The following is a 24,262-nucleotide window of genomic DNA, read 5'->3' on the forward strand; positions in this document are numbered from 1 at the left end:
AAAAATATGTATTGTGTCATGTCCATTTATATGTTTGTGGATTACATGCACAGTATAATTTGCATCAGTATATGCATAGAAAAAAAAAGTCCTTTCAGAATTTACAAACTGTTAACTGAGGAAAAGATGTGATTATAGGAGACTTTTATCTTCTGTTTTATTTATTTCTCTATCATTTGATTGTTAGCAACACATGCATTTTTCATCCAGGAATAAACAACTTATAAAACTGTGAAGATATATTTCTGTTAGATTTTTAATGACTCTTAAGTGTCTCTTGAGTGTGATGGAGAATATTCTTCTCTTGAAAACAAATGGCCAACCTGATGATAGGTGGAAGAAAGAATCTAGCAAATTACTATTTTTGCAGAGTAGACGACAAATAAGTACTTGCTGAGTAAATAAATAAGTGGAAGGAAATTGACATGCTTTTGTAGCTAAGGCCAGAAGCTAAGGCTCTATTAATCTCCCACAGGAGCCAACACTCATTTTTCCAATGCTGTCTGAGGAAGAAGTGTTCAAGTATCTCTGGCCATTTCTTTCCTCCTGGCAATTCCTGAAACAATCTTCAGTGTCCTGATGGCAGTTTGGAATCTTCATATAATACAGGCTATAAACAAAATCTATTAGCAAACTCAAGCACAATGTTTTGTGAACAATGTTAAGAGTAAATTATTTCAATACAAAATTCCAGAGGAAATTGTCACTGGAGTCCAATATTCTGAAACATGTGAACCAAGGGGCAGCAACTAAATCAAATAAGATGTTGAAAGACATTTAAAGACCTCTCCTTTTGAATGTGATTATGCTTAACTGCATAACACTACTTTAAAAAAATCTTGACAGTTTAAAAATATTTTGGCCGTTAGCTACATCATGAAGGTAAGTGAGGTTGAACATTCATGTAACCAATTTCAAATGGATAAATGGAACCCAGCAATTGAGGTTGGCTTGTATCGGAGGGGAGCTTAAAAAGATTAGGCCTTAACAGTTGCCGTTTTAGAACTGTTGTCTATTAACATGCTTCCAAGAGACCCTCTTCCCCAACCTTTTATTTTTTCACAGTTGGACAAGGTATAGACACCTGGTCAATCAGTGTCTCTGTCCAGGGAAACTGAAAATGGACCCAGAAGGCTAGTTCTTCTCTAGGTATGGGTAGATGTCACACTGAAAGTCAGGAGTGCTGGTAGCTTCATATTTCTGTGTGGATGGACAGTAGAGAAAGCCTGTTTGGAGGGAAGGAGAGGGAAATGGGGAGGGGAACAAGAGGAGGCGGGATGAGGAAGAAAAGGAGGAGAGAATGTGGGAGAAACCAGACACACAGAAGCAGGGACAAGTGACAGTAAGAAAAAGAGAGTACCGCCTGGGTTCCCGAGGGATTCACAGCTCCGTTCCTTCCTCGGTCCAGATTACATTTGCACATATATTTGCATAACTGGCACTTTTCCCTCAAGCTACCTTGGTATGATTCCTACAACCTGTGAGGGGAGAGTCCTAAATAGCACTAGAGAAGAAATCAATGTTCCTTTTGTCCAGAATTATTTCAGATAAGTCTGGAAGTCAAACTCTGGCTAGATGGCCAGAGCTCCCTGTACCTGCTGTGGTCCATGTCTCATTTCTGGACTCTGGAGCTGAGTGACTGTGGGGTCCACCACCCTCAGGCGGATTGTTTCCGATGTTCCATTCCAACACTTGGGTTCCTACTGGAGGCTTGGCTGTTGGCTGCTTTGGGAGAATCACATCATTGCACAAACTTTACCTTCTCCTTCCTTCATTACTGACTGAAAATGCACACATCATAGAATACTGGAACTGGAAAGGGCTTAGGAATCATCTGGTGCAGCCCCCTCATTTAATAGATATGAAAACAGAGGTTCAAAGGGATGAAGAGGCTTAGTCAACGTTACGTGATAAATTAGTAGCAAAGCCAGGACCAGAACCTTCCAATATTAGTCTCTTCCCTGTGTACTGCCAGCTGAAGTGAGCATCTGTGTTGGGCTATAGCCAAGGAAAGAGAACCAACGCTGTGGGGAAGTGGTGATAAACTTCATGAAAAGCAGCAATTTTCTTCAGCTCTCATTTTCTTGGGAGGCAGCTCAGAGTTCTTGTTCCCTCTGGCAGAGCAAAGTGTTCAGCCCCGCTCCCACAGCAAGAATAGCATGCAACTTTTCACAGCCTTCATTCTCAGGGTCAGTATAGTAAATAAGAGAAAAGCTCTGAGCTTAATTGGAACTTCTTTTGTAAAACTGAATAGAAGGGTCATTTAAATGTCAAAACATTTTCCAGTGATCTGGGCACCTTACCTTTCCCTAATGCAATTGCCAAATTTTTCGGCATGACATTTGCATTGTAGAAAGGCTTGCAGGGAATTAGAAATCACACCAGGCCAGATTTTTTTATTCTTCTGCAATGATGGAAATAGGGAATTCCCATGGAGGTTTTGCAAACATTTTGTTTTTGTTTCTTTCAATTATTTCAGGGGGCATAAAATTAATTTCCAAGCTTTTTGTTGTTGTTTTTTTCTTTCATGAACCATACTTTTCCTATGGTTTAGTGATATTTAGTGATATCACTAAATCACCCCAGAGTCCAAATTTCAACAAATTACTGAGGCAAATTGTTTATCTTAAAACAATCAAATATTCACTATCAGTAAAATTAATAATCAAACTGACATCAAAGCCATATTCATGGAGATGTTTTAATGGATAGTAATATAAGCAGTATTCATTTTGTTATTTTAATTAATGGTCACTAGTGTGTACTTTTAATTAATCATTCCCTACCTTGTGTGTTGAAAGAGGATAGTGAATTTAGTCGAACTCTGCTGTTCAAGACTACATCATTCAGTGCAATGGTATTTTGAGATCTGAAGTTTAGTTTGCTTGGTAAAAACTTCTTCATAGTTAAAAAATCAAGTAAATTTTCATAGTGCAAACAAGGTATCAGGGAAAACAGCTAAAATACTTACTTATTCTCTCATTTCCTTGTCAGAGCAACCACTCTGTAAGACAGGCATTAATACCCACTGTAAACTCCACTTACAGTTGAGACAAGAGAGTGTCAGAGAAACTTGATCACACAGCTACTGTTTGGCTCAGCTGGAAAGTGAACCCAAGATTTTCTGACTCCACAGCCTGAGCTATTTTCTTTGCCAAGATACATCCAAGAACCACCCAGCAGCAGCTTACTTATTCATTAATTAACTTACTCATCAAGCATTTACTGAGTCTCTGTAACACATGGACCAGACAGGCTCTGGCAGTACCAAAATGAGCAAGTTCCAGATCCTAGCTTGGGGGCAGGAAGTGGAGATGGTCACCAGACAACAGGGCCACCTCTGTCACAGAGCTCTGTCCACAAAGAAACCACTAAAGACACATTTTATTTGCTAATAATAAACTTCACTTACTTCTCCACCAAAGTCATATTATTGGCATTCTTTGAGTTGCTTTGTGTAATTGAAATAGTAGAACTAAATTCATTTCTTTCATAGCTTTCAGTAGTTCAGATTATACTATATAAGGCTGGCCATTCACCAAGTAGCCCAACATTAGTTAGGTTTTACCTTATTTACCTTGTTTATTTCTGAGCGGGGATATTGTAAAAGATACAGCAAGCCAGGCTGCCATTTCATCCAAGGGATGACTTAAGTTCTCAGTATGAGTCAAAAAACCTTCTGTCTCTTCCACGAAGCTAGGAAAGTAATACCATTTCTGCATCACTATTTCACCATATGTGTTACTCTTGCAAACATTGTTCTTTGAAATCTCGTAAGATAAAACCTTAAAAGTGAGTGTTTTCTTCAGTTTTATACATATTTTTTTCCTAGAAACCTTTATCGAGCTTCTTCTAGCTTTCAGGTACTGCTTTCATATACATTGGTATATGCAAAGGAAGGATGTTTATTTGAAGAAAGTCTGTTTCACTCATTATAACAAGTCATTTCACTATCTATAAATTGGAGATAAAAGCTGCTCTGCATACTTAAGTTTGTAAGTGGGATAAAATGAGATAATATATGCAAAATTATTTTGGGAGCTCTATCAGATAAACATTGTAGCTCTTGTAAAAGTAAACTTAAATGCTCCAAAGTATGTAGTTCATAAATTGCAAAATGCGTGGTGTGGTTTAAGTGAACTAAAGGATTTCATTTTTGCAACAAATTCTAAATGGTTAAACATCTTAGTGGTAAAAGTAACTTTCTCTAACACATTTGTTTTATTGGTTCAGGTGCTGAAATTTCTCATAGCAGGACACACTTGCCCTTCCTCTTTAAAGCACATCTGTTTTAATGGAATTTTTTGTGTAATGCTTCCATTTCAATGCCAGTTTGATCCTTGTATATTTGGTTTTCCTAGAACTCCAGTGTTTCTCCAATGTCAACAAAAACAAGTGACAGCTTTCAGCACAAGCAGATTCAAAGTCTGGAAGCTTTTTAAAACCAGGTCTTTAATTTTCCATAAAGCTGGACCCCTGGCTGTGAGAATAACACTGATCAACAGCGTTGTCACAGTCCCGAATCTATTATACTGTACTTAAATGTTGCTACAATTTGGTACAGAAAGTGCACCAGAAACAAATGATTAAATCTGAGCTTTGCCTGCTGTGAAAATTTCAAACAACTACATGAAAGGAGACAGGCTTGTGTTGTCAGCACCTACAAGTGCAGCATGAAGGTGCTGAAGGAGTGGGTAATTAATGATCTTGGAGAGATTGGAGGGCTGAGCAAAAAATGGTTCTGGGTGGGCTGCACCTGGGGGTGGGGCTAGCTGGTGTTAGTGTAAGTTCCCGCTAGAGCTGTGGATTGCCTCTGGGAGCATGTCAGTACTTCTTCCTAATTCGAGTTACTATTTGCAAAGGCTGTAAAAGAAGAGTCAGTTTTGTGTGGGCTGCCTGGAAAAAGAAAGTAGAACACCCAGTGGGCACTTGGCATTATAAAATTACCATGTACAATGCATTTAAGAATGAGGGGGAAATTAGGGGACAAGGGAAACCTATTCTTCCATTTCTAGATAAATGGCAGAGTCCAGCAATAAAATTTCATTGCTCATGAAGTTAGAGTGCCTTGCTATAACAGTTCTAAGAGAGGCTTAGAATGCCCCAGTTGAATTCTTTAAACCACAGCCACCATCCATGAGAGTACACTGGGGATAGGGAGAGGAATGCTGGAAACTCAGTTAGGTCTGAGGATTGGCTCTACACTCTTCCTGCAATGGCTACCTTTGTTTCCAAACATTTTTTTTTTAATTGAGATTTTCATTTTGTAGTCATATTATTTGTCAAGTTCAAAGACACTTTTTTTCTCTCAGTGTTCTTAGATGTATAGTTTTGTGTTTTTATTTTGTGGATTAAGTATAGTACTATCTTACCTCCCTTAGGGTTTCAGTTATAGTTTATTCAACGATTGTCTGCTTACTGCAATATTTTTGTTTCCCCTGAGTTATTTTTGACTTTTTGGATATCTTAATTTCTCTCTTTCTTGTTGGAGGCTTTCCTCAAATTACTAATGATTCTTGACTTCCACTCATTTTTAAGAACTGAGACCATAAAATGTTGGTCAGTTACCATGTATAAATGGGAAAGGTTTATCAATGGGTAGCTTCTTTACTGAGGGACCCCCACCTGTCAGTATATACAAGGCTTTTGGTTTGGTCAGTTTCCTATCAGAAATGTTTACACCTTTCTATTGGCATCTTGGAGGAAGTGAGCAGGAATCTCACCATTTACTTAATGCCCATATTTTCAATATAACACACTGACCTCAGTTTTGCCTATACATTGAGCTCAGACTCTCTCTGGTTTTTAAGGAGTAAACCTCTGTCTTCTGTTGAGGTGGGAGAGACTCCTGGGTTCTAAATGCACTTTGTACAGATTTTCAGTTTATCCTCTTGTTTTAATAGCTCACTGGTACTCCCACTTCCATATAATAGGGTGCCTCCAGTTCCTGAGTTTCTCTGTGGGTTGGCCTGGCTTCTTCCCCCTGCTGGTGGTAGGTCACTCTTCTCAGCTCTATGTCATCAATTACCTCTTATCCACCAGCCTTCTAATTCCCAAAGTTGTTTTATTGTTGTCTTCTTTCTTGTTGTCTTTTTCTTTGTGGATTCATGCCCTTAAAAACTATTTATCATCTAATGAGATTTTGGGAAGGTACTGATAAACACTATGTGTAAGTGGTCTCAGTGTTGTTTTTTTTTTTTTTTTCAATAATTCTTTTAAAAGTCTGGTTGTAAAAGTAATGTGGGTTATTTTAGACAACTTGTTAAATTAGGAAGTGTAATAAAAATAATCTAGAATCCTACTTTCTGTGGCTTATTAACATTTTGGCTATTTCCTTGAAGTCATTTTTTTCTAGAATTATTTTTTGTGTTGTTGAGACCATTTTGTAGCTATAATTTTATATCTTCTTTCATTTTTACTCACCATTATAAGGATTTTCCATGTTATTAAAACAATTTGTAAACATTATTTATATAAGCTCTATTATACTGATTTCAATATACCACAGTTTATTTGGCTATATGTCTATTACTGGGCATTCAGGATGTTTCCCTTTTTATAATATTTTTAAAAGTTGGGAATGAAAATATGTATATAAAGTCTTTTCTGTATTTTGAAATATTTTTAAGGAATAAATTCCAGGAAGTAAAATTACTGAGTCAGAAACATATAAGTGTTATTAAGACCATTAATATATTAAAGCAAGCATTATATATTTTTAGCGTTTAGTAGCAATTAAATCAGCAGAGTAGTTACCTGGCTATTTACAATTATCTGACATTCTCTTGTTTCCTACCATGTCATGAGGAAGCCAAAGGTGACTCATGGCAGTACCTGGCTTTGCCTCAATACCCATCCTTACAGTAAAGTCCACCTCTGACATTTGCAGGGCCTTAGGTCAAAGAATGAATGGAAGCTCTAAACACATAGCCCTCCCATCTTCTCTTCCCACACCTGGCTCTGGCTTGGAATGCATGTGCGTAGATGTTCCAGTCTCTTCATCCAAGTGAGTCCACACCTTAATAGCTTCAACTTGGGCATCTCAAGGAACTAGAGGTGTCTATACTGGCAGTATAGTCCACCTTTGGGAGGAAAGATTTGGGGGCAGTTTGGGCAGGGAATTTCAAGATTGCAGATCCCCAGAATGTGGTCTAGAATGTAAAGGGGAGGGCATGCGCTTTAGGTAGGCACTTTTCTTCCTTGACCTATGGACTCTTTGCCTTGTGGGGAAGGGTGCAGTCATAGTGAGGCCAGAGTGGGGGCCTCCAAAGCTTAGGACCCATGGCAGGGGCCCTAGTAACCTGGGCCTAAGGGCAGTGTTACTTACAGCCTATGCACACTTTACTCCAGAAGCAGTTCCCTCCAAAGTGGGGTAGGGGAAACCAGGGAGTGGGGATGGTTGCAGGGATATGGGGAGAGAAGGGGATAAAGAGTAGTCCATTTTTCCCCCAAAAGCAAAGATAGACATAATCTAACTCTACTACGTGTAGTTCTCTTGTATGTGAAAGAGAAAAACAGATTCCACCAAATACAATACTATAGTGAATTGAGTAACAATGACTCAAAGATATTAAGCCTCAAGCCTTGGAACTTGTTAATGGTACCTTGAATGGAAAAGGGGTCTTTATAGATGCAACTCAATTAAGGATCTTGAGATGAGGCTATTACCCTGGACTATCTGGGTGACCTTTAAATGCCATCACAAATATCCTTGTAAGAGAGAGACAAAAGGAGATAATATAGACAGAGGAGAAGGTTATGTGGAGACAGAGCAGAGGGAGAGGCAGCTACCAGCCAATGGATGCTAACAGTCACCAGAAGCTGGAAGTGCCAAGGAGAAGATTCTTTTCTGGAGCCTCCAGAGAGAGCACAGTCCTACTGACACCTTGATTTTGGACTTCTGTCTCCAGAGCTATGAGGAAATAAATTTCTGTTGTTTTAAATCACACGGTTTGCAATAGTCTGTTATACAACCATGGGAAACTAATACAAGTACTATTAAATGAAAACTATCATTACCACCTTCCTTTCAATCCCTAACACATGGGTTTCAAGAAATAGGAAGCAACATTCTTAGATAATGCTTTGTCTGGCCAAGATTTTTGCAGAACACCAGTTAACATTTTCATAGTCTGGAGAAGCTGATATTCAGGACAAAGACATACTATATATAATTCCTGGGATTGCTGCATGTCACCAGAGATTAATATCCCCAGCTCTACTCACCTAAGCAACACAATATAGGATAAAGACTACAGTTTTAAAATTAGATTTGGCTCAACTATTAACTCTACCATTTACTAGATGTGTGCTTTGGGGCATATTACATAACCTCTTACCTTGCAACATTGGAGATAAACTTGTTCTAGTACCATCTTCAGAGACACTTCAAAGGAACCATGTATCTTTTTTGAAGATCTCTCCTGATCAGGTCTAAGCTTTGTATATATTATATTCTTTTAATCCAGTCCAGGGCTCATAAACTCTGGGCACTCAGAGATTATAGTGTGAAGAATGTAAGTTTTTCAAGATTTGGATAAGTTGGTTCATATAAAATTCGAATGGTCTAACACAGCACTTTCTAAGACCAAAGGAATGAATATCTAATGGTAGAAATTTATATATTATGGCTGGCTCCTGAGGGTGATTTTTCAGTCCAAATTGCGTAGTATTTGTAAATTTCAGGAATAATCTATTGATAAATCAACCTTTTAATTATCAGTATTTCTTTTTGTTCATTAGCACAAGGGGACAAAAGGAATGCAGTTATAAAAATAATGAAAAAATAGGATTCATCCTCTTACGTTATTATTGCAGTCTAGAAGGGTTTATACTTAGAATAAGACTTATTTCGCTTTATGTGGGAGAAAAATCAATTGAAAACCACAAGGGATAAACAATCCCTGTTAGAGATCTTAAAGAGTGGAGTTGTGAACACTAAAATTTCCATGAATAGCAGCAGACCATCCTTAACTTATCACACTGGACTGAAGCCAACATTCACAGCTGCTCTTTCGTCTCGACTGTGCAGAAGCAGCTTATCTGAAATTAGTTTTCCTCTGTATTTCTTACAGGGGAGTGCTCCTTTTGACTTAGTCTGGAATTAAAATGTTCATTACTAAATGCCCACTTTTAAATTTAATCTGTTAAAAGGATTTGGTGCCTTCTTCTGGGGTATCTGAAGGTGGATCTGAAGGTGGTGGGGTTGGGTTGCGAATGATTGCAGTGATAATATCTGTTACTGCTGTAGGAGTATCCTGAGTGACTATGAGATGAAGTCGCTGATGTGTGGACCCGATGTGTTGTTAGTGGGAGACAGAAAAGCTGGTTTTATTTATTTCATTGTTGTTCTGTGGCAGCGGGGAGGATGATTCCAAAATGAAGGCACTGAGAAGCTGGAACTTGGTGATCAAGTCAGTTCAAGAAGGTGGAATATCTGACTAAACAATAAGGACATTTTGGCTGGTGTGGTAGATCATGATTTGTAGTATTTCTTACGTTTGTGAAATAAACACTCTCAACATGGCTGATTTTAAGCTACAGTGTGATGTCAGGTGGCTCACAAAATTTCTGAAAATTTGACATTTGGCTCTGACAAGCTGGTAACAGACAGATCCAGCACATCACTGGCAAGATAGGGGCTGAAATGTGCTTTTGTGTGTGTGTGTGTGTGTGTGTGTGTGTGTGTGTGTGTGTGTGATGGAATTCTCCATTATAAATGGAAGTTGTTTAGATCAGAGATACAGTCTAATAGCCCAGGGTCTTGAGGACATTTGAACATTGGGAGATCAGATAACTGTAAGGCATGTCTGGTCTGTCTTTGACCTTACATGTGAGTTGTTGCAGGTAGTAACATTCTGAGCATGTGCTGGTGGCTGTAAGGTCATTGTGAGTTTTGTTGGGCAGGTGAATGGCTCTGAGGACTGTCCAGGATTGTATCAGGAGTTATGTGTCTCTGTGGCCAGTGACAGTGTATATTGTGTCCTGTCCTTATCAAACAAGGTACCAACGTTTTGTGCCTCTAGGGACACCAGTAGGCACTCATATGCATGCTACTGTCCCTAAGCACTTGTTCAGTGATGACCTCTGACTGCTCCTTTGAGCTGCTGTGGGGCTGTAGACCTATACTGAGTTTCGCATCTAGATATATTTGTGGAAAGGATTCCCCCTGCTTTACAGGCTACTTTTGTTTCTGAGAAAGAACATTTGTATGGCAATCTGTCCACAAATGGTGAAGTGTGGCTGCCAGCACACATCGAATTCTGAGGGTTTCTAAGTTGTTGCAAGTGACAGAGGAAGGTCTTAGCACATCTTCAAGGAGCACCAGCCTCCTTGGGGTAATGCCTCTATGCCTTGAAGGCGCTGTCATTGACCACATGTGTCCCCATACACCGGAACTGACTGTGATCGAGACCCATGCTTGGAGAAACACAGAAGAGACAAGGTGGTTCAAGCCAGTGTCCTACTGGATAGAAAGTTACACACGTCCATGTTGAGTGTAAACCAATGAAGAGCCTCATTAAGCACCACCACAAGTGTTTGCATTATCCTCTGCAACTGGGACTGGCAAACCACGGCCTCCAGGATAAACCCAGTCCCACTTCCTGTTTGTGTAAAGGTTTATCGTAACAGGGCCACACCTATTCATTTGCATACGGTCTATGGCTGATCTGTGCTACAGCTTGCAAAGCCAGCAACCTTTCCTATCTGGCCCTTTACAAAGAGTCAACCCCTCCTGGTTCTCTGCTCTGCTGACCCCGCATCTTCACTTCCCCAATTTCTCTGCTTTCAAGTTGGCAGTTATGCAACACAACAGAGGCGTGAGATAACACTGTGATGGAAGTCACATCACAACACATCGCGGTGTCCAGTCAATATGCTGTACGCCTTCACTTTGCACAGTGTTATATGTCAATTACATCTCAAAAAGATAGAAGGACTGACTAGGGTATGTTGTATAGCATATTGTGCCTGTTTCTTCCTTGGGCTTTATCTCAGGTTTTAGGAGTTCCCATGACGCTAATGAGAACAGAAGACTTCAAAAAACGATGAATGATGGTTGAAGTTAAGTATGAAATCCTTCCTTCCTATATTTAAATTCTCTTTTGAAAAGTATGGGAACTTGAGTAGAGGGATGGAAAAAAAAAGCAGAAATGTTAAAGGAATTTCTTTAGTTCCAGTTTTAGAAGAAAGAACTGATTTTTCTTCTTTTTGAAATTTTCCCCTTTCCCAGAAATTGAGGAATAAACCATGTCCCTCTGGCAAAAAAGAACATCCCCTGCCCTTCCTTTTTGGGGGAAGAAGATCTTTCTTAGCAATAGTCACCACATATGTTCTTGACATGCGACATGGACAGCAGCTATTCACTCCCACAATTGCTAAGGAAAAAAAGTCTTCCACAAGTTCAGCCAAAGGGCAAAAGTGTCATATTTACAACATGAGACACCCTCCAAATATTTGGATTAGGGTTGAAAAACTGACTGAAACGACCGTGTCAGTTTTCTAGAACTGCTGTAATGAAGTACCACAAGCTGAGTGCCTTAAAACAACAGAAGTGTATTCTCTCGCAGTTCTGGGGGCTAGAAGTCCAAAATTAAGGTGTTGGCAAAGAGCCTACGGGGGGGATCCTTCCTTGCCTCTTCCAGCTCCTGGTAGCCCCAGGCACTCCATCACCTATGGAAGGCGAACTCCAGTCTCTGCCTCAGGCTTTACATGGCCATCTTCCCTGGGTGCCTGTGTCTGAATTTCCTCCTTCTTATAAGGACACCAGTAATAGTGATTTAAGCTCCCCCTGCTGCCGAATGACCTCATCTGAACTCAACTACATCTGCAAAGACCCTATTTCCAAATAAGATCACATTCACAGGTATTGGGAAACATATCTTTTGGGTAGACATAATTCAAGCCGTAACAGTGACGAAATAGTGAACCATGACTTTGTGCAAAAGAATGAATTGAGGCAACCACATTCTCTATCTTGGGAATCTGAAATCAAAACAAAGTAGTTGAAATTTTTTTTTTAAAGGATGTCATGGATCAGGACTGTGACTAGCCAAAGCTTTATGCAAACTGAAATTATAAGGGAGCAGAAAAGATCAAAATAGGTAAAGAGAGTAAAAGAGAGATATCATGCAGAGTAAAAAGGGATAAGGAGAGACAGATGGAAAGCAAAATAATATTTTGCCCAGCAGCTTCAATTCTTCAGCTGAGCATCCTTCTATTTAAGGTACCCACCCCCCAACCTTGGGATAACCCGAGTGGCTTTTTGTTACTTGGAAACAAAAGAACAAAGCCCTAACACTTGCCGTGGCCCACAAGATTTAGGCAGGGAGGCTCAGGTTGGGATGTGACAAGAGGGACAAGGGAGAAGAAGAAAGTGAGGAACAGAAGATCTCAACTCATTACTTTCCTGTTTTGTTTGTGTTTTGTGGCTCATCTTTGTTTTCGGTCCCAGATTCTCAATAGGCAGCATTTGTTTGTAAAATCACACTGACCTTCAAATCCAGCTAGAACAAAAAATGAGGAAAAGCTCTTATTGATATTACATTCCTTTATTAAGTCATGCATTGCTCGTTCTCCCAGGTTCAGCTAGAAGAATAGAAAGATCAGTAAATACACCCACATACAGACATACACTCCATCCTTTTTGCTTCTCAAATTCAGTCTTCTGTCTTGACTAAAATTTCCATTTCTACGTTTTTGTACAACATGAATTGTTTGCTGGGTCAGTGAAAGACAAGGTGATGGAAAAACCAAGTATTACACTTTTCTGAAGACATGCTGACACTTCCTGTACAGGAAGCATTGTCTCAAGTGTACCCTAGATTCACTACGTGGGGTTGAGAGCCCAGCCAGCTGTGGGCTCAGGGTAGACTCTTCCTTACAGCTTGAGATGGGTGTCACTCTCTCCTAAAGAAGCTGCATATTAACATTTTCAACACTCCTGAGTATAATACTCTTGTGCACCTGTAGAGATGGCAAAATAAATTGCATGAAGCCTCAGCTTTTCTTCCTGATCAATAGAAACAATCTCGTGGGAGTTTTTTTTTTAGCTTTCCAAGATACTCTGTTCAATTAAAGTTTCCTATATCAACCTCCAGAAAATTAACAAAATTTTTCTGTAAATAATTTTAGTTCTCATTAAGGACATTTGCTTTTTGGCACTTTTAAACCTAAGTGGGGAACATTTTTTCATTCTTAAAAGCTTTCAAGATGGAAATTTTCACCCTTGGCCTCTGAAGATAATGTCTTTATTCTTGTTTGTGACATTCGTTCTGAGGTACAGAGCCAAGTTGAATCCTAAACTGTGTTTGCTACTTTCGACTTTGGCAGGCAACTTTCATCTGAATGCCTTTATCTCTCGATCTTTAACAATCGGTATTTCAGGTGTAAGGGTGTTCCATTTTATTGAGGAGCCTTCTACAAATTGCCAGAGTTTCTTTTATGTGAACCTTGACATACATTACTAGCGTGGTTGTAAAATCTTTACAATCATGTTATCTGTCAGGACCTGAGAATGATGTATGAACGTTGTCAAGCAGAAGATACATCTTGCTGGAAAAACTATATTATGGGGTTGCCTGGTGCATTTAAATCAGTAATGCTTGTTTTAACGCAAGGAAAATTGTTCCTGGGTTTAATAAAAGCAAATCATGTAAAATTCTATGTAACATACTATGAAAAGTTCTTTAGGTACCCAAAAATTTTTGTTTAATTAGTTTATTTATCAGATAAGGGAAAAAAATTCAGGTATGGCATAATCAGGGAGCACGTGAATGAAACCAATAGAAAAATAACTGTTCCGTAATTGTTTTCCGTTTAGGATATTTGATTTGTTCTTTAAAAATCTGGATTTTCATGTGCTTCTCTTTTGTTGTTTACTAACCTTAACTTCATCATGTTAAAGGTAAAGAAATACAGGGCAAAATAAAGCCCATACTTTTCTTTTGCTGTGTTCCATTTAAAAGAAGAAAAATGAAAGTGAAGAGTAGGACGTGATTATCCTCTCCATCCTCTCTAAAGAAACTTTCCTGGTTTCTTTATTTTTTATTTTGTGTAGACTTGATGTTACCATATTAAGAGAGAAGGAGTAATTACTACAGAATTAAATTTACTCTCTCAGATGCCACTGTCAATTTATTTTGTTTTGCATTTTTGAAAGTTATTAGAAAACATACCTCATACTTGTTTTTGTGTTATTCCGGCCTGAATAATAAGTCATGTACCATACCAGATATTTCATTCATTGCACGTCTCCTGAGCTCTAAGCTTTTTTTGGTTGTTGTTATTTCCCTTTGACTCGGGGAAAAGCCAGGATCTATTTAAAAAGCAGATGAGTCCAGATTCTGGAGGCAGACTATCTGGTTTCAAGTCTTGGCTCTGCCACTTATTAGCTTTATGACCAAGCACCAGGCACGTAATCTCTCTTTAACAGCTTCTTTATGCATAAAATGAAATAATAATGTTATCTTTCCCATAGGGCTGGAAGAGTGCCGTGTAGAAGTTGGTACTATGTAAGTGTTAGCTTTCGCTATCATTCACATGATGAATAGACAGCCTGTTCCACACACTCATTTGTCATCTGCTCTCCACAGGGCCACCATATTGCACAACGTGACTGTAACGTGAATGACAACCCCTGGGGTGCAGTATTGTGTTCAGCAAGAATAACGTCGCCTGGCGTTGTGTAATTTGGATGCCTTGATCCATCTGCTTCCATTTTATACCTATCTCTGCAGACCATCAGGTATTTTGCAGAACTGCTCAACCACATTAAGATGAATTTACTCCCTGCATTCCAGAAAAGGAGAGAAAAAAATTCTTCTATTGTGGAAGAAAACAAATTAAACAAAAACATCTACAGAGATGTGACCAAATTGGACTAAGCAATGTAGTCAGTTAGTTTTTCTGTTATTCATCTAAAGCAGGCAGACTGTTCTGGGGAGAATTCACACTACTGTGTACATTGCTTAGGTGATGTGATAGGTGATGTTCTCAGGGAACTGGTGTAACCAAATATTTTGGTTCTGTTATCATGGCAATATTTCCAGTGGGTGTTCCCCAATAGATGTTGCTTTCAAAAATGTGTCTTTTATAGGACAAGGAGGAGTAAGCTATTCTGTCTCTCATTCTTTATTTAGGACTTTGAATATGTGAGCCAGAGCATGAATTCACTCTTGTATTAGCATTTCAGTGCTCACCCATGGACATCAATACTCAGGAGACACCGATACTCAGTTGGACTAAATTCAAAAGAATACTTTGAACTTTAAGGTTTGAGAATTTGTGCTTATTTTTCTGTTTTAAAATGATAACCACCTGCTGTCTTTTTAGGGTTTTGTTTCTTCCAGTCAAAATAATGTAGCTCTTAAAAATTCATTTTCTCGACTGAGAGGCAAAACATGAGGAGAAAATGTTCTCTTCTATTTTTTTTTGAGTTTTTATTTGTTCCCCAAGTTGATCACCAAACCCCGAGGGTAACCAAACTTAATTCAGTCATCATAAATGTAGCATGAGCCCCATTTAGGAATTTTCTAGTCTGTAATCTAATCACATCATCATCCTTTTCTAGCCAAGAAGAGACTGTTGCCAACAGCAGAGAGAAGGCATCTGAAGTTTCCTTTTTTAAAAAACTTCTCATTGATAACAAACACTTGTAAAAACAAGCTGTGTTCAAAGGATGAAGTACTTCTTCATATCTCCTCAAAGAATTGCGAGATTACTATGTGCAAATGTTTATAGTGGCTTCAATTAGCACCTTAGGATTTCACATAGACATCTGTAAATAAACAGCAGATTGAAATTTGGAAAGTACTTTTGAAACTCTTAACTGTATACAGTACTTTTAATTAAGGCCTAACACCTCATTCTGACTCTCTTATTTCCAGGAACTTCTGTAATTCTACCTCCCAGTTTCTGCTACTCCTTTCTTACTTTCCGCTTTCACAACTGCCTTATTCTCATCAGGTCGCCATTTGATCATGGACTGACTGTGACTTCTCCCCAAGATTCTGGATTTTCAGCTTCTATTTGAACACATCATCATTATCCATTCCACTTTTATATACCTGACGCCCTTGACTTTCCTTTGTGTTTTTTATTTACTTATGTATTTATGTATTTAATTTGATTTAAGTTTGGTCTACAACCCGAATTTTCTGCATTCTCTTCTCTGGGATTGTTGGAGAAAGTCATGCTGACGAGGTGTTCTAACAATTCATAGCATCTAACCTTGGGTGAGCTCTCAGCTAGCCCACTGCTATGATGCAGGGACAGAACACTCAGAGTTGCCATTCCACAGATTTTTTTTTTTCTCTCTTCAGACCTGGAAACCCAACCAAAGCCCCTTTCATCATCATCCAGATGAAAAAACACCATCTAAAAAGTCCAACTCATTTCTCAACTCATGTTCCCTCAGGTATTTCCCACCTTACATTTTCTTTATGTTTTCACCTGTCATCTTACTTTTAATTCTTATAAATTTTTAAGTCTTACAATGGAGAAAGAAGATCCATTTTCCTTTTCAAGGCCAGTGGTTTATTCTATGCTCACAATCCACCGCTTTTTCAGAACTTGCTCCATTAATTATTCCCTTTATCTCACATCTGTAAGCACCCTGTTTCCAATTTCTTTCTTTCCTTCCTCCAGTGAACACACTTGTGTCTTTCCTCTAAACCTTTTCAGTAGCATTCTATGCCCACGAGCTCCATTTTTTAATAACTTGGTGATTCCATAGACACTTACATTTTGATGTCTAGACTCCACAGAGAGAAATATTCTCCCAAAGGCACAGTCTCCTAATTGTAACATATTATCTTATAACTAAAATAAATCACATGTATTTCCATGCTTATTGTCTGTCTTCCCAAACAAGAATACAAACCCCATCAAGACAAAGACTTTGTACGTCTGGTTTCTCACTGTATCTCCCACGTATTCCACCTGGTGCAGAGTTGGCACTCCATAACTGTTCCTTGAGTGACTAGGTAATCACCTAATCCAAGAGCCTCTTCTTAAACCTCTTTTAACTTTCTGAGACTTGTGATAATAATTCTATTCAAGATGAATATTATTGAGGCAACTCATTGTTTGGGGATTATCCTCCTCGTCTTTCATTTCCACCATTATATCCATTCAGCCCCCAGTTTCTTGTTCTGCAAACTCTCATAAGTATTTCTTTTCTTATTCATTCTCATTTCAGCATTCTCAATGGGAAGCTTCCAATACCATCTCTAGCCTCCTTCCATGCCTCTTATTCAATCCATCCTGCACTGAGCTACCAGCATAATCTTCATCTGAAATGAAGTCCTGGTTACACAACTCTCAGCAGCTCCTCCTGCTTACACATGAGGATCGTAGGAATTCTATGACTTGCCTCTAACTGGTTTTTATTGCCTAATTGCTTAAACATTTCTTACATGATATTTATGTCCCAGTTAAACATTTTCCAAATATACTCCATGGTTTTTGTAAATATAAATAAAGATAAACACCTTCCTAATCCAGTTCTTCTAAAATTTCTCCTTCCTTAAGTTCTCTAACTCCTCTGTCAGGTTTTAATTCAAATGTTACCTCTTTCAGTAAGCTCTGTCAGAGCTCCCCAGACGGAGGTGACCTCTTCCACTTCTAAATCCTCATAACATTTTGCACTCTTTACATTATATATTTATCAAATATATTCTATGTATTTTTCTCTTGTTTACAAGATTATTCATCATTTGAGTACAGGAATACTGTTTTTATGTCCTTTTTCCCCCTTAGTGCTTAGCATAACATCTTTTCCCCGCAAGCTTTACTGAAGTATAATTACATACAATGAAATTTATTTTAAGTGTACAGTTTGATTAATTTCAGTAGTTAAATATGGTTATTGTACCATAATCAAAATATAGAGTATTTCTAATACTATGAAAAGTTTCCTCATGCATCTTTGAAATCTGCCCTCCTCCTTTAACCCCTAGCCTTATGTGATTGTAGATCTTTCTGGAACTGCAGTTTTTCCTTTTCCAGAATTTATACGAATAGGATCATACATTTAGTCTTTTGTGTTTGACTGCTTTCATTCTGTAGTTTTTCACCCATGGTGTTTCATGTTTTAATTGATTTCATTTATTAGTATTTCATCTTATTGCTGAGTTTAAGTATACCACAATTTGTTTGTCCATTCACAAGCTGATGAGCGTTTTGGTTGTTTTCAGCTTGTGGGTATTACAAATAAAGCTGCTATGAACATTCACGTACAAGTTTTGGTATGAACGTGCGCCTTCATTCCTCAGCTAAATCATGTGGTAGGTATGTGTTGAGCATCTAAAGATATTTTAAGAAGTTGTAGAGAAGCCTTAACAGCCTGTCAGGTCTCTAGGAGCAGAATAGATGTGCTGTTTATCATCTGTAATCAGAAGAAGGCATGAGGAAGAGCAGGAAGCTGAGGGTAGTCAGTCTCATGAAAAGTCATAATCCCATGCTCAGTTCTTGGACCTGAGCCAATTCTCAGATCTGGAACCCACTGACTAAAGTGGCCTCATTCCTAGGAGGAAGGTCACAGCAAATCTCTGGCGATTGCATGTTGTAATGATTTTGCAGGCCCTCCCCAAAGGGACCTCTGTCATTTACTATCTAGTGCAGAGAGGGAAATGCTCCAAGGACTATTGGACACAAGCAGGAGCTGAATTGGATGCTTGGGGAACCATCGTTGCTTCCCTGCTAGACTGATCGGTTTATGAAGATGAGATAATAAATGGATTTCTGACTAAAATCCAGTTTCCAGTGGGTCCGTTGTTTCCACCACATACTCAGTGGTCATTTCCTGAATGTCTAACTGGGATTGGACATACTTGTGGTTGGAATAATCTTTCCACTGGGCACTTGACCTGTTAGATAAGAGATAACAGAGTGAGGAAGGCCTGACAGAAACTTTGGAAACTTCTCCCAAACACGCTGGCTAACACATTCTGAGAGCATGAGATGAGACAGTGGGCTGCTGGTCCCTTATTTCCTTTTCTTCTTTTAATCTGCCAGTCTGGCCTCTTCAGACTCTGAGGAATCCTGGAGAATAACTGTAGATCACTGCAGGCTCAAACACATAGTAGCCCTATTGGCAGCTCGTGGGCCAGATGTTCATTGTTGCAAGAGGAGATCCATAAAGCCTCGGCTACCTGATACTGGGCCATCAGTATGGTGAGTGCATTTGGTTTTTTTTTGTTTGTTTGTTTGTTTGGGTTTTTTTTTTGTATTCTAATAAGAAAAGAGAATTAGAAATAGTTTATATTTTCATGGGATGGGCAAAAAGATTTATTAATAGGTTTCCCCTACCTAGGGCTATGTTGACTCCCCCTCCTTCTCTCATAATAAGATATGAAGGGATCTGGAGCCCGCAAAACATCACCTGCACCCACTATATCAGTGACACAATGGTGACTGGACAGGATTGCCAATATGCTAGAGGCGCTGGATCCTACATCTGAATTTGTCCTATTTGCCTTCTCTTTTGCTCTCAGTAGAGGTCGTCTCTTCTTTTCCTTAAGGCTAATTCATTCGTCTACTCAGAAATCTTGTGCTGTTGATTATACTTTTTGTGTTTTGTATATTTAACATCTTCCTCTCCAACATATTTTTATTATCAATTTCTGAAGCTCTCCATTAAAACAAACTTCAGCAAGCCTTCCTTGACCCCACATGTTCATCTGTCCTTGTTTCTATCCCTTTACCTTGTCCCACCTTATAATCAAATTTTTCCAATTTGGTTTTAATACCCATCATGTAATTTAAGAAGATCTCTAAGGTCAAGAATGACCTCCAGGTGGCTAAATCTGGACATTTGTTAGTCAATCTTAGTTGGCTTCTCAACAGCATTTGAGATTATATTCCAACTTTGCAATCCTCTTGAGCTTCAGATTGATGTAGCTAACCGCTTACTTAATATTTTTACTTGAATGATTCAAGGTTACCTCACACTCAGCTTATTTAGATTCAAGGTCATACTCTATTTGCCAAATCTAGTCTCTTCCCCCAGAGTTCTCTGTCCCAGTAGCTCCAGAAAACTAGTAATGAATCTTAACATTTCAGTCTCTCTTATACTCAATATCTGACCTACCACTAGGAATGCTCTTTTTTCCTCCCAGTGCTTTTCAAATTCATCCCCTTTTCTTCTTCTCTACGGCCATTGTTCAAGTTCCCTTATCTCCCACCTAGAACATTGTAATCATTTCCTAACAGAACCTCTCTTGGTGTCAGTTGTCCTCCCTCAGGCTAGTCTCAACTCCATCATCAGAGTGATTTTTTTTCCCTCCAAACAGAAACCTGATCAGGTCATACCTTCCATAGAACACTTGAATGAAATATTTATTTTATTTATGTGGCCAAACGTGTCCTGCATTGTCTGCCCTCACTTTTCTCTACGTTCCTCTTTACAGCTCCCTCACCTCGTGCCCTACATAGATAATTCTTGCCATTCCGTCCCTAGCTATTCAGGAAAGACTTTTCTGGCCAACTCAGTCATATCTCTATTGAATGTTCTCTCTCTGTGTACTTCATTCTGTTTGCTTATTTATGAAACATTCCACTAGAGCTTAAGGTGTGTCCAACATTATTATAACCATTTTAAATATTAACTTAATTAATACTCAGAACAATCCTATGAAGTACTTAAAATTTTTCCATTGTACATATCAGTAAACTTAGGACAGAGAGATCAAGTCACTCGCCCAGAGTCACACAGCTAGGATGTGCAGAATATTGGGCATCAGACTCCAGAGTCCACACTTCTAAGGGCCTTGCGTTTGCTGTCTCTTTCTCTCAGTGACATTTTTCAAAGTCATAATTTGCATGTATTTGTGTGAGTATGTCCTCCCTGTAAGGAAAACTCTCTGTTTTACTCATTACTATGGTACATGAAACAAGTAGTGATGAAAGAATTAAAACAACTGAATGAATAAAATACCAAACTATTGATTGACATCACTCTGTACTTTGGATGTTAAACGTCCTCCCATATGTATTCTGTGCTTTGCAGTTTCATATTGCCAAGTTAAATTATTTCAAAGGAAATCTATATGAGCATTGGCAGAGGTATTTGAAATAGCTAATGAATATTTTCATGGCCTTACAACTTAAAAAGTTGAAGGTCTAAAGCAGAGAGATCAGCATGTCAGGAATGTTAGGGAAAGTACTCATTTTTCATTCATGTTGTCAGTTTCACAAACCAGAAAGCTCCATGAAGTTTCACTGCCCTTCCTCCAATTAATTATGAATTCAAACTCCTTGTCAGGCTAAAGCCAAGGGATAGTAAAAGAAGAGAACATTTTTTGATTATGATATAACACATGTTCATTACATGGAATTTTAGAAATGTAGAAAATTATTAAGAAAAAAATTAAGAATCAATTACTGCTAAATTTACCAAGAAAAGAAAAATCAGAACTAGTATTTTGATAAATAAATCTTTTGATATCTGTTTGCCTATGTAGATATATAAATATTTACACATACATATAGGTCAAATACAGAAGAATGCATATACATATGTGTGTATGATTGTGTATACTTTCAAAATTAGCATGTTACTTTAAATGAATGCTTTTTTTAACTTAACCTTATGTAAGAAGCATATTTCACTATTATTAAGTATTTTCATGATATTTAATGCCTGGATAATATTTATCTTATGGATAAGCCAAAACTTATTTTACAATTTTTTTCTTATTTTCAGTATTTTTAAAAATAATAATTCAATGCTTTCTTTTGTATAAACTACTATCCACATCTCTAAAATTTTCTTTGTGATAGAGTTCCCATAGTGGAGAGACTAGATCTGGAACGTTCTCACCAGAAAAAAGAAATAATAATTATGCAAGGTGATGGAAATAATAATTATATGAGATGATTAGATAATGCTACAGTGGTAACTATATTGCAATATGTAAGTGTATCAAATCAACATGTTGTATGCTTTAAACTTACATAACGTATGTCAATTATATCCCAGTTTTTAAAAAGGAGTGTATTTGTTAAATTTCTTGATTCCTGTTGCCTGATGCTTCCCAGAAAGGTTGTAGATAATTAAACAAAAGTATAAGGGGTATCTATCTTACTAAACCTTTGTTAACTTTAACTATTGCTCCTGGAAACAAAATCTTTGATGACCAAAAACTCTGATAACATTGGGTCAATGAGCATTTGAGAAACAGACATTTTTATATTTTGTGAATATGAATAAAAATTGCTACCAACTATATGGAGGGAAATTTGGAAATTCCTGTTAAAATTTCATCTCTTTTGATAATGAATGGATTAGTTTCTAGGATTTCTCCAGCTTTATTTAAACTGGTTCTCAAGTCCATGCATGCAAAAATATCGATGACCCCTTGTTTGTAATAGCCAAAGGTTGTAAGTGACCCAACTATCCATCTAAAGGAGGTTAGTTATGTAAATATGGTATAGTCATGCCATAGACTACTGGATCAATTAGAGCTCTTTATGCTGAAAATAATGGGAATCTAACTGAAAGTGGTTTGCACTATAATCATTAATAACTTAACAGTCCAGAGGAAGAGAGGACTTCAGGGTGATCTTAACTTCTGACTCTCACCATCCCCATTAGTCTCTTCTGCCTGCAATGCTATTGAACTTTTTTGTTTGTTTGTTTTGTTTTTTTAATGTATTTTTATTGAAGTATAGTCAGTTTACAATGTTGTGTGTGTGTGTGTGTATGCTATTGAACTTATCATTCCTTTTCCAGTTTTCTTCATTGGAGAAATGTCTGTTTAGATCTCCTGTCCACTTTTGGATTGGGTTGTTTACTTTTTTGTTATCGAGTTCTATGAGCTATTAATATATTCTGGAAGTTAAGTCCTTGTCAGTCACATTTGAAAATATTTTCTCCCAGTCTGTAGGTTATCTTTTCGTTTTATTTAAGGTTTCTTTTGCTGTGCAAAAGCTTATAAGTTTAGTGTACATAAAATTTTTCGTAACATTTTCAAGCCCTTTGTAGGTTATTCGTTATTTGGTTTTTTGTTAAACTTTCTTTGAGTTAATTTTGGTAATTTTTATCACACAATACTAGACCACTGACTTTCAAAGTAAAGCCTAAATTATTTTTTAGGGCACTATGAGGTCAAAATAATTTTTATAATAAAACCAGATGTTAAAACCATATTTGCTCTTTCATTCTCATTCTTTTCTGAGTGTATAGTGTTCCAGAAAGTAAATGATGTGTGATGATGTCATTATTCTGAGACCTAATAGAAATCATGCTTATATCCTGATGGTCCACAGCAATAAAAATATCTTCCTAGATACACAAAAACTCAGAAACAGCACCCATAGAATTTTTCTTGGAAAAATTACTTGAAGTCATATTATGGTCAACCAAAAAACTGATCACAAAAATTCAGCAGTGTGGAAGGAATATTATGAAACGAAGTGACACTATTCATTGAAACTACCTAAGCAGAGTTTGGTCAATCAAATTGTTATAAATAAGTATGTTTACTGAGCCCTTGACTTTCTGGGGGTATTTTTCTGTTTCTTTTATACATTAAAAACAATTTGCCAGGTAAATAAGTTTAAGCCACAGCTTTTTCCCTTCAAACTTCTTTAGATCATGTGTATTAATATCCTATTCTTCCTTTAGCAAATTACCGCAGACAGTGGCTTACAATAACACAGACATGTCAGCTTACAGTTTTGGAAGTTGGAAGTCTGAAATCAGTTTCACTGGACTAAGGTAAGCATCAGGGGGGCTGGTTCCCTTTGGAAACTCTAGGGGAGAATTGGTTTCCTTGCCTCTTCCAGCTCGTGGGGGTCACATACATTTTGACTCATGGCTCTTCCTCCATCTTCAAAGCCAGAACTGCTGCGTCTTTCTCCTCTCTGACCTCTGCTCCCATCATTTCTTCTCTTTCCGATTTGGATCTTCCTGTCCCCCTCTTATAAGGACCCTTGTGATTACACTGCACCCACCTGGATAATCCAGGCTTATCTCATCTCAAAATCTTTAATTGATCATATATGCAAAGTCCCCTTTACCTGGCAAGATAGCATATTCACAGGGACATCTCGAGGGGGAGGGTATTATTCAGCCTACTGTAGCATGTTTCATTCTTTTGGATACTTAGTGTTCCGAGGAAAAAATTCTCATTATTTTAAAATGAATTAGTTATTTTAAAAACAATTTTAAAATCTCCCTTTTTTTTTTTTTTTAGTTGTTTAAAGAATATGGTAGTTGTGGATTTCACTGGTAAATTAAATTATTTACCCCAGTTCT

The 24,262-nt window shown here is 37.9% G+C and overlaps 1 long non-coding RNA gene across 1 annotated transcript; it reads left to right on the top strand.

Moving 5' to 3' along the window:
* Window positions 1-14,602: 14,602 nt before the first annotated feature.
* Window positions 14,603-24,038, top strand: LOC116668707. The gene is made up of 3 exons (XR_004325937.1): window positions 14,603-14,746; window positions 19,018-19,176; window positions 23,630-24,038. It is a non-coding gene; the product is annotated as an uncharacterized LOC116668707 (long non-coding RNA).
* Window positions 24,039-24,262: the final 224 nt, after the last annotated feature.

Source organism: Camelus ferus, chromosome 14 (genome assembly GCF_009834535.1).
Source record: "Camelus ferus isolate YT-003-E chromosome 14, BCGSAC_Cfer_1.0, whole genome shotgun sequence".
Lineage (NCBI taxonomy): Eukaryota > Metazoa > Chordata > Mammalia > Artiodactyla > Camelidae > Camelus > Camelus ferus.